Source organism: Ovis aries, chromosome 18 (genome assembly GCF_016772045.2).
Source record: "Ovis aries strain OAR_USU_Benz2616 breed Rambouillet chromosome 18, ARS-UI_Ramb_v3.0, whole genome shotgun sequence".
In the NCBI taxonomy this organism is placed as follows: Eukaryota; Metazoa; Chordata; class Mammalia; order Artiodactyla; family Bovidae; genus Ovis; species Ovis aries.
The window spans coordinates 64,227,090-64,239,769 of NC_056071.1; positions in this window are offsets into that span (position 1 = coordinate 64,227,090).

Here is a 12,680-nt window from a genome sequence, read left to right on the forward strand (position 1 = left end):
AGACACAAATAACGAATTTAAAAAATGAAAAGAGGGACACCAATGTAGGTGTCCACATTAAATAGATAATAATAAAACACTGGAAACAACTTTATGCAAATATACTTGAAATTTTAGGTTAAATGAATATAATTTGAAAAGCAACATGAAAAATGGTCCAAGAAGAAGTACACAATATGTACCTATTAAATAAACTGTATCCATAATTAAAAAAAACCAAACCTCCCCACAGAGAACACTCCAGTCAAAAGAGTCCACTCCAGAATTCTCCAAAATGTTTAAGGAAGAAAAACATCAAAATTGCACAAACTTTTTAACAGAGAAAGAAGGAGCATTTCCTGGTTCATTTCTGAGGTAGGATAACTTTTTTAGCAATCTGAGAGGGCCATTCAAAATGAAAAATTACAGGTCAATGCCTCCCATGAATATACATTAAAAATCCTAAAAGAAATAATAGCAACTCAAAAAAAGATATTTTTTTAAAGACTAATACATCAAGACCCATTGAGGTATATCCCAAATTGCAAAGTTGCTTTAACGTTCAAAAACTAAGCAATGTAACATAATTCATTGCATTAACAGAAAAAGTAGGGAACCAAATAATCATCTCAATAGAAACACAAAAGAATTTGATAAAATCAAATCCCTCTTTGTAATAAAAAAAAAAAAACTCTCAGTAAACTAGGAAAACGAAGGAAACTCCTATCCTCAACCTGATAGTATGTCTTTAAAAATGAATAAAACTATAGCTAACATCTCTCTTACTGATAAAATATTTTCCCCCTATGGTTAGAAATCGGATGCAAAGAACTGACTCATTTGAAAAGACCCTGATGCTGGGAAAGATTGAAGGCAGGAGGAGAAGGGGACGACAGAGGACGAGATGGTTGGATGGCATCACCGACTCAATGGACGTGAGTTTGAGCAAGCTCCCGGAGTTGGTGATGGACAGGGGAGCCTGGCATGCTACAGTCCATGGGGTCGCAGAGTCGGAAACGACTGAACAACTGAACTGAACTGATGGTTAGAAGCAAGACCTGAACACTCACTACCGCTAGTTCCACTCTGTCATTCTGGAAAGTGCAAGACAGTTGGCCCTAGATGGGAGCTGGAGGCGCATAGTGGGTTGAAGGAACCCAGGTGTTACATATGTAGCCCCAGCTCCAAAGCAGTCTGCCAAGCGTGTGTACCAGTAAGTAGATGAAAGGTCTGAACGACGTGGCAGACCAACCGGGAGTGGACGCTGACAACACTCCACCGAAGAGCAGCCAAATATACATTCTTCTCAAGCACACACGGACCATTCTCCAGAATAGACAGACGCATATTAGGTCATAAAACAAACCTCGATAAACCTTAAAAAAATGAAACCATACAAAATAGGGCCTTTGACTGCAATGGAGTGACATTAGAAACCAATCGAAGAAAGGAATTTGGGGGACTCACCAACATGTGGAAATTAAACAGCCCACTCCTGAATAATCAGTAGGTCACAGAAGAAATTACGGGGGAAATTCAAAAATACCCCGGGATGAAAATGAAGACACCATGTACCCAGATGTATGGGCTGCCACTAACGTGGAGTGAAATTTATAGCTACAAATCTGCGTTTAAAAAGAAGACGGATGTCAAATAACCCTCTACCTTAACACCCTGGAGAAAGAAAAGCAAACTAAACCTAAGACAAGCAGAAAAACAGAAAGGACAAAGACTACAGAATAAATTAATGAAATAAAGCATAGAAAACCAGAGCAAATCTGACCAAAAAGAGAGAGAAGACTCAAATAACCCAAAAGTCAGAAATAAGAGAGAAGACATGACTGCAGGCACTACAGAAATACAGAGGGTTGTAGAGGAATTCTATGAACAATTGTGCGCCATTAAATTAGACAAGTCGGATTAAATGGAAATTTTTCTGAAAAGATTGCCACAGAAAGAATTTTCAGATCTGACGCTACCTCTAACGAGTTAAGAAGTTGCGTTAGTAACCAAAAAAAATCAAAGACAAGCCCAGGTTTAGATTTCTTCACTGGTGAATTCTACCAAATATTAAAGGAAAAATTAATATCAGTTCTTTACAAACTCTTCCAAAAAAGAGGAGAAGAGAGACCACTTCTGACTCTTTCTATGAGGCTAGTATTACCCCATAATGTACTGAAATCAAAGACATCACAATAAAACTACTGATCAGTATCTCTTAGGCATATACATGTAAAAAATATCGAATCCATCAATATAGAAAAAGGATTATATACCATAATCAAATTGAGTTTATCCCAGGAATACAGGTTGATTTAACATACAGAAATCAGTGCAAGAGCATATCAATAGAATTTTTAAGAGCACGTGATCGTCTCAATAGAATAAAAGCATTCAGCAAAAGTCAACACCCTTTCACGATGAAAATCATGACTTAAACCAGGAACAGAAAAGGACGTCCTTAATCTGATAAGTGTCAAGTATGAAAAACCCACCTTGACCAGTAGCATCACACTGATGGTGAAAGACTGGATGCTTTTCACCAAGATAAGGAATGAGACAAGGATGTCCACTCTCATCTCTTCTCTTCATCCTTGTCCTGGACATTCCAGCCAGGACAGTTAGGCAAGAAAGACAAATTAAAGGGAAGAGGTACAGCTGTCTCTGTCGACAGATGACATGATCTTGTATACAGAACACCCTAAAGATGCACTAAAAATGTAATTTTCACTAACAAGCTCAGCCAGGTTATAGAAATCAGTTGTATTTCTTGCAGTGAACAATCCAAAAATGAAACTAAGAAAACAATCCCATTTACAGCAGCATCAAAAATAGTGAAATACTTAGAATAAACTTGACCCCCAAAAGTGCAAGCTTTATACTCTGAAAATGATTTTTTTAAAAAATAGATGGAAGACATCAAAGACGATCCAAATAAATGTTCACGGATCTGAAGGCTTACTACTACTATTAAGATGGCAATATTCCAAAACTGATCTACAGATTCAGTGAAATCTGTATCCGAATCTCAACTGGCTTCTCCGTAAAAGCTAAGCTGACCCTAAATTTCCTAGGAAACTCAAGGGACCCAGAATACCCAAACAGTTCTTATGTATATAGAACTGTGAGTGAGCATGCATTGCCCTTCAGCGATTTAAAGATGCCTTCCTATTGTCTCTGGTTTCCACCATTTTTATGAATTTTATACTTCAGTGTTACTGTTGCCCTTTGAAAGTAATCTGTCTTTTGTTCTCTAGCAACTTCTAATATTTTTAATTTTATTCTTGGGCTTCCCAGGTGGCGCTAGTGGTAAAGAACCTGTCTCCCAGTGCAGGAGACATGAGAGCTGTGGGTTTGATCCCTGGGTTGGGAAGATCCACTGGACGAGGGCACTGGAAGCTTTGCTATGATCTGTCTAGGTATATTTTTTTTTTTCTTCTTTTAGATTTTCAGAGCTCCTGAAATCTGTGAATTCTGTCTTTCATCAATTTTGGAAAACTTCTTAAGCAATATCACTTCAAATATTATTTCTTTCCTATTCTCTCTTCTGGGACTTAAATTAAATTTACTCCTTTCATTCTCCCTTACATGCCTCTAATCCTCTTTCTGTATTTTCCTTTCTTTTTTTCTTCCATTTCCATTTCACTATGTTCTATTGATCTGTTTTCTGATACATTAATCTTATCTTCTCCTTCATCTAGTCCTTTGTTAAATCCTTGTAGTGAGTTCTTTTAGTTCAGATACTACATTTTTCAGTTCTAGAATTCCTATTTTATTCTTTTTGTGAATTCCAGTTCTGTCTTGAAACTCTCCACCTTGTCACGGGTCTTCTCAATTTTTTTTTTTGTTTGTTTGTTTCCTTGAACACCTTGATGACACAGTCTATATGTGCTAACTTCAGAATCAAGATCAACTTTAATTCTGTTTTTGTCCAGTTCTTGTCTTGATTCCTAGTTTAGAAGGATTATAAATGTTTCCATCAATGTATATATGTATGTAGTGTTGTGTCCAGTTGCATCTGATTCTTTGTAACCCTGTGGACTGTAGCCCCCCAGGCTCCCCCTGCCCATGGGATTCTCCAGTCAAAACTACTGGAGTGAGTTGCCATTTCCTCCTCCAGGGAATCTTCCCAACCCAGGGATCGAACTCAAGTCTCCTGCTTCTCCTGCATTGTCAGGCAGATTCTTTACCACTTGCGCCACCTGGGAAGCCTCCATGTCTGTTTCCATGCTCTTATCTTTCTGATTAAAGATAGACGCTAAGATTATTGATGTGAGACCTCCCTTCGATCTTAACTTATATGTCTACAACTATCAGATTCCCCCGAAGCAGTGCTTTGATAGCATCACACAGATCTAATCTGTTTTCACAAGCATTCCGTTCCCAATACTAATTTCTATTTTGATTGCTTCGTTATCTACAGATTATTTATAAGCTATGTTGCTTCTAATTATACAGGGATTTTTGAGAGATTTTTCTGTTATTGATTTCTAATTAAGTTCCATCCTTATCAAAGAGCATATTTGATAACTTGAATCCTTTTTAAAAAAAAAAAAAAGACATTGATTGATTGTGGGCTTTGCTGGGTCTTTGGTGCTGTGTGTGGGCTCTCTCTAGTTGTGGCAAGCGGTGGCTGGTCTTTCTTGTGGTGGCTTCTTTTTGCAGTGGCTTCTCTTGTCGCAGAGCATGGCCTCTAGGCGCCCAGCCTTCAGTAGTTCTGGGGTTCAGTGACTGGCTGGCCGGCTCTAGAGCTCAGGCTCAATAGCTGCGGTGCACAAGCTTGGCTGCTCCACAGAATGTGGGATTTTCCCGGACCAGGGATGGAACCTGTGTCTCCCGCAGTAGCAGGCAGAGTCTCAACTCCTGGACCTCCAGGAAAGCCCCCTGATGACTTGAATCCTTTTCAAATGTATGGAGATTTGTTTCGTGGCTCACAATGGGGTCAGTCTCGGTAAACATTCAGTATGCCGTGAAAAGCATGCGTATTCTACTGTTGCTGGGTAGAGGGTTCAACAAATGTTACTTAGGTCAAGTTAATGGATAGTGCTGTTCAAGTTTTCCACATCCATACTGATTTTCTGTCTAGTTGCTTTCACAAATTGTTGAGGAAGAGGTGCTGAAATCTGTTTCATTCTATTTCCTTTTGCTGTTCTATCACATTTTGCTTCGTGCATTTCAGATCTCTGTTATTAGCTACATAATTGCTTAGGATAATGTTCTGTTGAAGAATTGAAACTTTTCGCATTATGAAATGAGTTTCCTTATCTTTGGCAATATTCTTCATAAAATCCACTTTGGGGCTCCTCCCGCGGCTTGATGGTAAAGAATCCACCTGCAACGCAGGACACACAGCAGACGCAAGTTCGATCCCTGAGTCAGGAAGATGCTCTGGAGGAGGAAATGGCCACCCACTCCAGTACTCGTGCCTGGACAATCCCATGGACAGAAGAGCCTGGTGGGCTACAGGGTGTGTCCATAGGGTCACAGTCAGACACGACTGAGCACGCACACACCTTGGATACTTGGAAATCCACGTTGTCTTATATTAACTTAATGACTTCAGCTTTTTTGATTAGTGTTAGCATAGATATTGCATTCCATTCTTTTAATTTTAATCTCTTTGCGTCTCTGTATGTAAAATGGATTTCTTATGGACTGAAGATATGGTTGGTTCCTGCTTTTTATCCAGTCTGATGTCTCTTACTTTTAATTGGGTGTTTAGGTCACTAACATTTCATATGATTAGCGTTTTGATTAGTTTAACCCTATCTGTTCTCTGGGTTCTCTTTGTTCCATCTGCTCTCTATTCTTCTTATCCTCTCCTGCCTTGTTTTGGATTCTTGAGAATTCTTCATAGCTCCATTGTATCTCCTTTAAAGACTTATAGGTCTCCCTAGTATTTTGCAGTTGCTTTAAATGTTGTAGACACATCTTTAACTTATCACAATCTACCGGTAATGATATTCCATTTCCTGTATAAAATAAGAAACTTAACAATAGCATTTTTCCATTTCTTTGTTCATGACCTTTGTGCTATTGTGGTCATACATTTTTCTTTTATAAATGTATGAAACCAACAATACATTGTTATTATTATTTTAAATTTAAATAGTTTTTAAAATCGTACGCATTACCAGTGTAGTTACCATTTCAGATACTGTCCCTTCCTTTGGTAGGTGTGCATTTCTGCCTGGTACCATTTTACCTCTGACATTTCCTTTAACATTTTCTGTAATACAAATGTGCTGCTCATGAATCTTTTTTCAGCTTTTGTATTTCTGAAAAGGTCTTTATTTCATCCTCATTTTTGAAAAGATATTTTCCCTAGATATAGAATTCTAAGGGTTTTATTTTTTCATATCGAAAGATGTTGCTCCTGCGCTATCTTCTTGCTTTGATTGCTTCTGATGAGAAATCGGCTCGTTTCTTAGCTTTGTTCCTCTGCACGTAAAATGTCTTTTCTCTGGCTGATTTTCTCTTTACCATTCATTTTGAGCAATTTAATTATGATGCGCTTCAAGACAGTCTTACTTCAGTTTCTTGGGCTGGAAGTTTGCTGAGCTTTGCAGGGGCTGCCAGTTTATAGTTTTCATCAAATTCGGAACCAGTTTTAGTAATTATTTCTTCAGATATTTTTATATCTCCCCCCTCCTCTCTTTCCAGGGTTCCAGTTGACCATATATTAGGCCACTTGAAATTGCCCTAAATCTCACAAAAGCACTTTCCATTTTTAAATTCTCTTTCTCTCTGTCTTCAAACCCCCTAATCATTTTTTCTGCAATGTCCAAACTGCTGTGAATACCGTTTTGTGTATTTTTCATCTCACAAATTATTCCATCTACAGAAGTCTGACTTGAGCCATTTTATATCTTCTATATCCGTACTTAACTTTTGAATATATGGATTACAGTTACAATAACTGCTTTAATATCTTTATTAATTCTAACATCTGTTTCAGTTCTGGGTTGATTTCAATTGATTTATTTCTCTGCCTTTTTGCCTGCTTGACAGTTTTTGCTTCAAAGACAAACATAGTGAATTTTACCTAGCTGGGTGTTGATATTTTTATGTTCTTGTGTTTGGGATCCTGTTAAGGTCCTCAGAAATATTGTGACCCTTTTGGGTCTTTCCCTTTTTTTTTTTTAAGTTTGTCAACTCTAGTCTAGAAAGGGAGACTTTGGAGAGAGGAGGCCTTTTAAAATATATTTATTTTCTTTATTTATTGATTTAGCTGCACCAGGCCTTAGTTGCAGCACTCAGGGTGGTCTATCTTTAGAATTTTCAGTTGCAGCAGGCAAACTGGTTTGTTTTGTTTTGTTTTGTTTTTTAGAAAATTAATGTTTTAATTTTCAGCATTTTTACCACGTGATGAAGCTCAGTGAAGAAAGCATTGGTGCAGTTCTTACCACACTAGGTTGAAAAATCCTGGTTTTAGATGTCAACATAATGATATTCATTATCAAGCATTTGGCAGTTTAAATGAGCTCTACCTTTAGTTTTAAACCTTTCTGTTGGCTGGACCGTAACAGACTGTCAGCACCCGGAGGCTATCTTGAAGACTCTTTGTTGCGGCATGCAGGATCCAGTTCCCTGACCAGGGATTGAACCCAGGTCCCTTGTGTTGGGAACGCTGAGTCTCAGACACTGGACCGCCACAGAAGTCACTGGGTCTTCGTTTTAAAAGTCTGTTAGGTAGACCAGAGCAGTGCTTGGTCTAGGATTAAATATTTCCCACTCCTGAGGCAAAACCCCGCTGTGAACTCTCCCTAATGCCCCATGAATCTCAAGGTTTCCAGCATGGCTAGTTGTAACAGCCTCCATCCCCAGCCATGCACGATCCCTGAGGACTGTAGGTTTTGGCGGCTGTTTTCCTAACTCAGGTGGCTTCCTATGCGTCTACTGATCACTACTGAGCCTTGATACTCAAGGGGGACCCTAGGCAGATCTCAGGGGCCTGTCTCTGCAGCCCTCTCTTCCCAGGTCTTCTGTCCTGCAAACACTAGCTGCCCTGTCCCCCTCTGACCCTCGGCTCCATCTCAGCTCAGGAGTCCACCAGGCTTCACCTCCAAAACTATCGAGGCAGCAAGCTGGGGCAACAAGAGAGCTTAGCTCATTTATTTCTTGTCACTCCTTTCCGCCTGATTCTCTGTGTCTTGAAAAACCATTGTTTCGTCTATTTTGTCCTTTCTTAGGTTGATTCAGGTGAGTATATCTGCTCCTTATTGTTGGTTAGAAATAGAAGTCTCCGTTCATATATAATGCAAATATTAATATACTGGGATTTAAATATACTGTAACTAGTAATTACTGATTTACCTTGGTTTAATAAGTTCTTCACACTTGATCTATTCCTCTTTCTCTCTTGTACTAACTCCTTTTGGATGAATCATTTTTTATTATTCCATTTTTTTTACTCTACGAACTTAGATATTATGCAGTCTTTTATATTCTTGCAGTAGTTACCCTAGAGATTAGAACATGCTTCCTGAACTTATCAAAGTCTAATATTAAATGCTGTTTTTATGAACAAGGCAAAAATCTACGAACAGTTAACCCTGTCTACCCTCTCACAAATTCCAGGCCAATGTTGCCATGTATTTTCATTCTTTCCATACTTTTAAGCCAACAAGATGTTACTGCTGACGATGCCAGTAACGCTGATGGACACTTACTCACATAGCCACCGTTTTGCTGGTCTTTCTACCTTCCTGTTCCACTAACCTTCCTTCTGAGAGCTTCCTTCTCCTGAAGAATAGCTCTCAGTATTTTCTTTACTGTGAATTCCATGCCAGACTCTCTCGGTTTTTGTCTCCCTGAATACATCTTTATTTTATCTTTAGTCTTCCTTTTTTTTTTTTTTTAATCCCTGGTTGCTCAGATGGTAAAGAATCTGCCTGCAATGCAGTTGACTGGGGTTCAATCCCTGGGTCAGGAAGATCCCCCGGAGAAGGGAATGGCAACCCACTGCAGTATTCTTGCCTGGAGAACTCCCTGGACAGAGGAGCCTGGCGGGCTAGAGTCTGCAGAGTCTGACATGACCGAGCAACCAACGTACGCACACAGTTGATTGACAATACGTGTTAGTCTCAGATTTTCTGTTAAAAATTAGCTTAAGGGAAAGGGGTGGGAGTCCAGGACCCACCAGAGATAGGGCTCTGGGACCTACCCCCTTGCTTTGGGTGGAAACAATGGTTTGGTGTAAGGGTAACCCAGAAGCATTCAGCCTTTTGAGGATGAGAAAGCAAAATTCACCTTTTCCCCCAGAACTGGATTTAGGCGACCAAAGAGTTCTGGCTCCCCCTGGTGCCCAGAAGAGGTAAAACAATTACGGAGAGGAAGACTTCCTCCCAAATAGCAACCGGCTCCAGTATTCTTGCCTGGAAAATTCCATGGACAGAGAAGCCTCGCAGGCTACAGTCCATGGGGCCGCAAAAAGTCCTACACGAGTGAGCACGCACGCACACACCCACACAGGCACCCACGCATGCACCCACATATGGTAAATATTCAGTTCAGTTGAGTCCCTCAGTCGTGTCTGACTCTTTGCAACTCCATGAATTGCAGCACTCCAGGCCTCCCTGTCCATCACCAACTCCCGGAGTTCACCCAAACTCCTGTCCATCTAGCCATCTCATCCTCTGTCGTCCCCTTTTCCTCCTGCCCTCAATCCCTCCCAGCATCAGAGTCCTTTCCAATGAGTCAACTCTTCGCATGAGGTGGCCAATGTACTGGAGTTTCAGTTTTAGCATCATTCCTTCCAAAGAACACCCAGGACTGATCTCCTTCAGAATGGACTGGTTGGCTCTCAGGTTGGTGCAAATGTGATTGCGGTTTGGGGCCCTGGATTTTAAATCATTATGTGTGTATGTATTAGCTGCTCAGTTGTGTCCGACTCTTTGAGACCCCATGCAGTGTAGCTTGCCAGGCTCCCCTGTCCATGGAATTCTCCAGGCAAGAATACTGGAGTGAGTTGCCATTCCTAGGCTCAAATATATCTTTATTAATAAAAATAGGAACCATCACAATCAACACATTTTTGCCAATGAGAAATAAGTTTGTTTATTCCTGTAGCATAAAAATCCTTGCTTTGGGATTTGACAAACTCTTGGAATGCATTTTCTGCATCCTACTGGTTGTGGAAGCATTTTCCCTGCAAAATGTTGTTGAGATGCTTGAAGAAGTGGTCATCAGTTTGTGAGAGGTCAGGTGACTGCGGTGGATGAGGGAAAATGTCATAGCCCGATTCATTCAGCTTTTGAAGCGCCGGTTGTGCAACGTGTGGTTGGGCATTGTCGTGGAGAAGAACGAAGCCCATTCTGTTGACCAATACAGGCTGCAGGTGCCGCAGTATTCAGTGCCCCTCATTGACCTGCTGAGCATACTGCTCAGACGTAGTGGTTTTGCTGGGTTCAGAAAGCTATGGTGGATCAGACAGGCAGCAGACCACCAAACAGTGACCGTGACCTTTCTTTGGTGCAAATCTGGCCTTGGGATGTGCTTTGAAGCACCTTCTCGGTCCAACCACTGAGCTGGTCATCACCACTTGTTGTGTCAAAGCCACGTTTCATCACGTCACCATCGGATTGTTGCATATTCTATGCAACATCGTTGTTGTTGCATAGAATAGGAGAAGATGACACTGCAAAATTGACAATTTTTGTGACTTGCTGTCAGCTCGTAAGGCACCCACTTTATCGAGATTTTTCACCTTCCCAATTTGCTTCAAATGCCGGGCTCGAGTTCTTTGGCAACTTCTCGTGTAAGATCCACTTCTCGTGTAGTTGTAAGAGGATCAGCTTCAATGATCCTCTCATGGGCTATTGTCAACTTCCGCCAGCCGGTCATGGCACTCTTCATCCTCGAGGCTCTCGTCTCTTTTGCAAAACTTCTTGAACCACCACCGCACAGTACGTTCATTAGCAGTTCCTGGGCCAAACGTGTTGTTGATGTTGCCAGTTGTCGCCACTGCTTTATGAACCATTTCAAACTTGAATAAGAAAATCACTGGAACTTGCTTTTTGTCTCACATCATTTCTATAATCTAAAATAAATATAAAATAAACAACAAGTAGCAAGTCATTCGTTAAAAAAAAATAAAGTGAGAAATGTGCATTAAAATAACGTGTAACACAACAGGCACACAGACCAAAGGAACAGAGCAGAGAGCCCAGAAATAAAGCCACATACGTGGAAGCAGTTAGTTCAGGACACAGGAGCCAAGTACACACTGCAAGGAAAAGGAAGAATTAGTATTAGTTAAAATGTCCATACTACCCAAAGCCACCTATAGATTCAATTCAGTCCCTACCAAAATTCCAGTGGCATTTTTCACAGAAATAGGAAAAAAAAATCCTAAAATTTATACGGAGTCAAAAAAGATCCCAAATAGTCAAAGCAATCCTGAGAAAGAAAGACAAAGTTGAAGGCACCACACCTACTGATTTCAAACCATATTACAAAGCTACAGTAATGAAAACCGCATATATCTGGCATAAAAATAGACGCAAAGGCCTATGGAGGAGATTTAAGAGCCCAGAAATAAACCCTTGCATACACAGTTAACTAATGTTTAACAAGGAAGCCAAACTACACAATGGGGAAAGGGTGATGCCTTCAGTGTGGTGCTGGGAAAGCTGGATAATCACACATGGAAAAGCGAAATGGGATACTTATCTTTTGCAACTCACAAAAATTGATTCAGAATGGATTCAAGACTTAAACACAAGATTTGAAATCATAAAACTCCTAGGCACAAACACAGGTTAGAAACTCTTTGACATCGATCATGGCAACAATTTTTTGGATGTAATACCAAAAGAAGAGCAACAGAAGCAAGTGGGACTATGGGAAAGTGAAAGTCGCTCAGTCATGGCCAACTCTTTGCAACTTCCATGGACTGTATGGTGTACATGTATAAGTATATGGCTTCCCGTGACTCTGGTGGTAAAGAACCTGCTTGCCAATGCAGATGGAAGAGTCGTGGGTTCGATCCCTGGGTCAGGAAGATCACCTGGAGTAGGAGATGGCAGCCCACTCCAGTATTCTCGCCTGGAGAATCCCATGGACAGAAGAGCCTGGTGGGCTACAGTCCACGGGGCTGCAACGAGTTGGACATGACTGAGCAACGAAGCGCGACCCAACAGCATGACATATGGGAAGAGGTGAAACAATCATTCAGTAGGAAGTATTTACAGGGCAGAATAATGATGAAGAAACAGCACCCTAGAATTTACCCAAATAGATGAAAAGGATCAAGAGCAGATTTAAGAAGTCTTTAAAACCCAAGTGGGAAAAGTAAAAAGAGACCACACAGCATGGTAATCTGCAGAAAACTAAAAAAGAGAGAAAATATCAAAAACAGCCCAAACATATTACTCTCAAAGAAAGCAACTTTCGGTCTTTCAGTAACTCCCATACTGAATCGGCAACTTCTCCCAGAAAGGGAATCCGTGCAAAGTGCCAGTCTTAACCTCCCCAGTTTATCACTCCTGCCACACTCTAGCCCAGGAATTCTGAACTGTCTCATTACGTCTCCAATCCCTTCCAGTAGAATGTTTTTATCTAGCTTCTCTTGCTGTCATTAAAGAGGAGTTGTCCCAAATTACCTGGGTTTCAAGATCACCACGAGCAAGATCCAAATTAACTTTAATGTTCACAACATCTAAGTGATGGTACCCAGGTGGCTTCCCAAGTTAATGTTC